Below are 4987 nucleotides of genomic sequence, written 5' to 3'. Positions count from 1 at the left end.
TAAATACATCATTGGTATCTTGATAAGGATTACATTGAATTTATAGATTGCTTTGGGTAGCATGGACTTTTTAATGATATAAATTCTTCCAATTCATGAACACAATGTATATTTCCACTTATTAGTATCTTCTTCAATTTCTTCAGTGTCATACTTTTCTGAGCACAAGTCCTGTAATATTTGGTTAGATGTAGACTTAGGTATTTTATTCTCTTTGAAGAATTGTGAATAGAATTGCTTTCTTAATTTCTCTTTCTGTTAGTTCATTATTGGCATATAAAAATGTAACTGATTTCTGGATATTAATCTTGTATCTTGCTACTTTGCTGAATTCATTTATCAGTTCTCATAGTTTGTTGGTATAATCTTTAGGGTTCTCTATGTACCGTATCATGTAATCTGCAAATAAAGACTGCTTTACTTCTTCTTTTCTAGTATGGATGCTTTTTATTTCCTCTCCTTGTCTGATTGTTATGGCTAGGATTTCCAGTTCTATGTTCAATAAGAGAGGTGAAAGCAGATATCCCTGTCTTGTTCTTGATCTCAAAGGGAACACTTGTAGTTTTTGCCCACTGAGTGTAATGCTGACAGAGGACTTGTCATATATGGCTTTTATTATGTTTAGGTATGTTCCCTCTATTCCCACTTGCTGAGCTTTTATCATAAATAAATGTTGGATTTTATCAAAAGCTGTTTCTGCATCTATTGATATGATCATGCAGTTTTTATCCTTCATTTTACGTATGTAGTGTATTACATTTATTGATTTGTGAATGTTGTACCAGTCTTGCATTCCTGGAAAAAATCCTACTTGGTCCAAGTGTATGATCTTTTTGATGTATTACTGTATTCGGTTTGCTAAACATTTTGTTGATGATTTTTAGCATATATGTTCATCAGGGATGTTGGCCTTCAATTTTCTTTCTTTTTTTTTTTGTAGTTTCTTTATCTGGTTTTGGAATTAGGATAGTGTTGGCCTTGTAAAATGAGCTTGGGAGGCTTCCTTCCTCTTGACTTTTTTGAAATAGTTTGAGGAGATTTCTCAGAATGATTGGTAAATTCACCTGGGAGGCCACCCAGTCCAGGGCTTTTGTTTGTTAAGAGTTTTTTATTACAGTTTCAGTCTCACTAAGTGTAATCTGTTTATTCAGATTGTCTGATTCTTCCTGATTTTGTTTTGAAAGATTGTATGTTTCTAAGAATTTATCCATTTCTTCCATGTTGTCCATTTTTTTTTTGCATATAGTCATTTGTAATATTTTCTTACAATCACTTGTATTTCTTTGGTGTCAGTTGTTGTTTCCCCTCTTTCATTTCTGATTTTATTTATTTGAATCTTCTCTCTTTTTTTCCTTGATGAGTCTGGTTAAAGATTTGCTAATGTTCATTTTTGCAAGGACCAGCTCTTGTATTCATTGATCTTTTGTATCTTTTATTTATTTATTTATTTTTTGGATTCTTGTGTCTGGCTTCTTTATTTCAACATTAAGTTTGTAATTCATCCTACTGCTGAATATACCTCTTGTCTCTTCTGTTTAGCACTTTTTAGAACTCATTGCATGCATATACTATGAAATACATATCCATTATGCTATAATAAATATTTGAGATTTTTCTAATTGGCAACTATTATGAATAATGTTGCTATGAATATTCTTGAACAGATCTCTTAGTGTCACATGTATACATTTCTCTGCATGCATACGCTGAAAAAATAAATTTATGAGTTTCTGTAGGCAAAGCCAAACTTTTACCCCCAGTGGTCTCTATAAAAGGTAAAATGTAGAGCAACTTGTGGCTTACAGACCCACAAAGCCAGAAAATTGAGAATAATTTACTTAAGAAACTAATTTGAGAGTAATTAATGTGAGGAAAAAATTGTATTCCATAATATATTTTTTTCAATGAAATTTATCACTATAAAAAAAGAGATATAATAACTAGAATTTTCTAGTTTTAGAGTGTGGATGCAGTTGAATTCTCTGCTAATCTTGGAAGTGCTTGAGAGATTTCATATATAGCAAATTATGTTTTATAGCAAGCTTTATTTTCTAAAGTTTCAGAGAAATAATTAAAATTGTGTTAGTATGAGCTATGACCCTGATAACGAGACCATACTCAAGTTTACATATCCAAAAGATTGTTGTTCTTTTAATTGGGCATTTGGGGAAACTTAGGCATTTACAAGAAAAGGAGAGCATCAATTAAATAATGTGGCAGGTAGTCTCTCAAGTGAACACTGGGGATGGCTGGCCTAAAAGACCTCCCTGCAGCTCACATCTCCACTTTCCTCATACCCTCCTCACTGCTACCACAGTGATTTTCTAAAAAACAAAGTTAATTCCATTACTTCACTGGATAAAACCTTTCAATGGCTTCCCTTTTATCCAGGTCCAAGCCTGAGCACATTTGCCCAGCCCACAAAGCTTCTACAACTTGTCTTCAACATGCATAACCAAGATTGTTTTTATCCAAAGCTCATTGTATAAAATGCTATGGGCCTGGCACTCTTCAAAGTGAGTTACAGATATTAACTCACTTAATATGTGTGTCATCCCTGTGATACTGGGACCATTATTTATACACCCATTTTTTACAGATGAGGAATTGAAGTACAAGGAGGAAATGCCTTGCCTCAAGTCACACCTGAAGTAGGTCATACCCAGCTCATTTGGCTCTGGGGCCATGTATCTGCCTGTCCTACACTCTTTCCTTCTCGCACTGTGCAGCTATGGTTTGCCATTGGATGTCCTCTTACTGTCCCCTGGCTTCATCCTGTGCACACGTTTGTGTTTCTCCTGGCACATGTTCCCATCCTCATCCTTCTCAGGGTCATATTTTGTACAACTTTGATCCTCTTTGGGTCACTACTGTACTTTATACTTATCTCTTTTTAACTTGTATATTTTAATGAAATTATTATTTTAATGCCCATGTCCTCTATTAAAGCAGAAATTTATTGAGAGATAAAATGAAGTTGTATTTATTGTTTTTATTTCAAATCTGTCATGGTGTTTGGATCACATTAGCAATTCAATAAAAAATTGTTGAATGATTTGATGGAGAAGAGGGAAGGTAAGAGCAAAAGGAAATGAAGAAGCTTAATTCAGATGTTGAATAGTGGAAAGTTGAGAGTCAGAAATGCATATATTTGAATTTCATTAACTCTCAAAGAATTAAATCTTCCTTAAATTTTGTTTCCATATTTGTATGATATGCATATAAGTGACCATTTTTCAGAGTTATAAGAATTAGAAATGTATGTGAAGTGACTTGCATACAATAAAATGCATTGTTTATCATTACTGCTACCATTTTTAATGGTGTTTATGATGAGTAGTAATATTACCTTTACCTCTCTGGTGATCTATATTCTAGATAATATAAAATTAGTTCTCGCTTTCATGAAGAGTAGTGGAATCTTTTCTATGCTAATAACAAACATTACTTATATATAGAATGCTCTTGTACCATCGCAAAAGGTTTCAGTTGTCCAGGTACTTGACATTGGGAAAGGGAAAATTAGGGTGACAACGTGCAAAACAAAATGGCAAGTAAATTTATTCAAATACGTTTTTCTCAGGAAGATACTGACAGGAGTTGGAAATTGAGAGCTTGTAGAAGTTATTCTATATTACATAAGACATTTAAAGTCTATATCATTCATTGTACAATGTCACAGTTCTTTGCTAGAATCTTTATAATTACAAGGTTAAATTTCTCTCTGCATGAACAGATCATGCACTTAGAGAACCTGGCACATGATATTGCATGTGGCCATGGAATAGTCACTTGTCTTTCTTCATTGAGGTCCTGGGCCAGCCCAGGGCATTGGAAGGATCTGCACACAATGCACTGGTGTGTTCTTTCTATTTTCTGATTAAATGAAGGCATAGCATACTTTTCTGAGAAAACTCTAGCCCATAAAACAAGTGACTACTTATGATTCACCTTGTCATGTTATGTGAATCCATGAGCCTTGTTAGCATCATTCCTTTAGCAACTGAAATTTCCATTTGGCAGCAAACAAGTGGGAGTAAAATACACTTAAGTAAGGAATGCACTTGAAGTGCTTCTATACTAGTAATTATACATTTAGTGTAAACACAGGTACAACTCTTTCCAAAACTTGATTTATTGTTCATACTTCCACCTGTGAGAGACAAGTGCTTACAGGTAAAGCTTTGACGTATTTTTCTCTTCCAATTAGGTATATGCTACATCTCTGGTGATAAAGGTTACACGAAGAACAGATGTAATGTTGAATCCTCATTGTGATGACTTCTTTCCAAATTTTGAAATAAAATGACTTCAATGTGCATAACTAATTCTACAAGGTTAATCACTAAAGTTACTGTAGGAACTTATAAAGTGATTTTCACGTATTGGTAATTAACATTATATACTGATTTTTTAGACAATCAGGAAGGAACAGAAGGAGAGGGCACATAGATCCCTAACCTAAAGCTCTGGGTGCAACAACACTAAGAGGCATTCCCAATGAGAAGTGGTGCACAAGAATTGTCAATCCAGAGCAAAGTTCTCAAGCGGGGAGCAAACTAAAGGAAAACATTAGAGCAGACCATGGTAACAAAAGTCAAAATTGTGTGATCAAGAAGCCAGGAGGCAGATGGAGAGCATGGATTCTTCAGGAGAGTTAGGAGGACATCCAGGGAAACTTTTGACATGTAAGCATTTGTATAAGCCTACCTCTTATGCATCCTCTTGGAGTAAGGTTCAGCTCTATTTAAAATATTCAGAAACAGACATCCAGATCCCTACTATAATCTGTGCTTTGCTTACAGACATCAAAGCTGCTCTTGTCATTCCTGGCTTGGTAGCTCAGTTGTTTAGAGCATTGCCCCAAGTGTGAAGGTTGCAGGTTTGATCACCAGTCAGGGTACACATGAGAAGTATCTGATGAATGTACAAATAAGTGGAACAACAAAATCTCTCTCTCCCCCTCCCCCTCTCTCTCCCTTGAACA

This window comes from Pteronotus mesoamericanus, unplaced genomic scaffold (genome assembly GCF_021234165.1).
Source record: "Pteronotus mesoamericanus isolate MK-2021 breed Mesoamerican mustached bat unplaced genomic scaffold, CSHL_Meso_final scaffold_54, whole genome shotgun sequence".
Lineage (NCBI taxonomy): Eukaryota > Metazoa > Chordata > Mammalia > Chiroptera > Mormoopidae > Pteronotus > Pteronotus mesoamericanus.
This window is presented reverse-complemented; position numbering follows the sequence as displayed.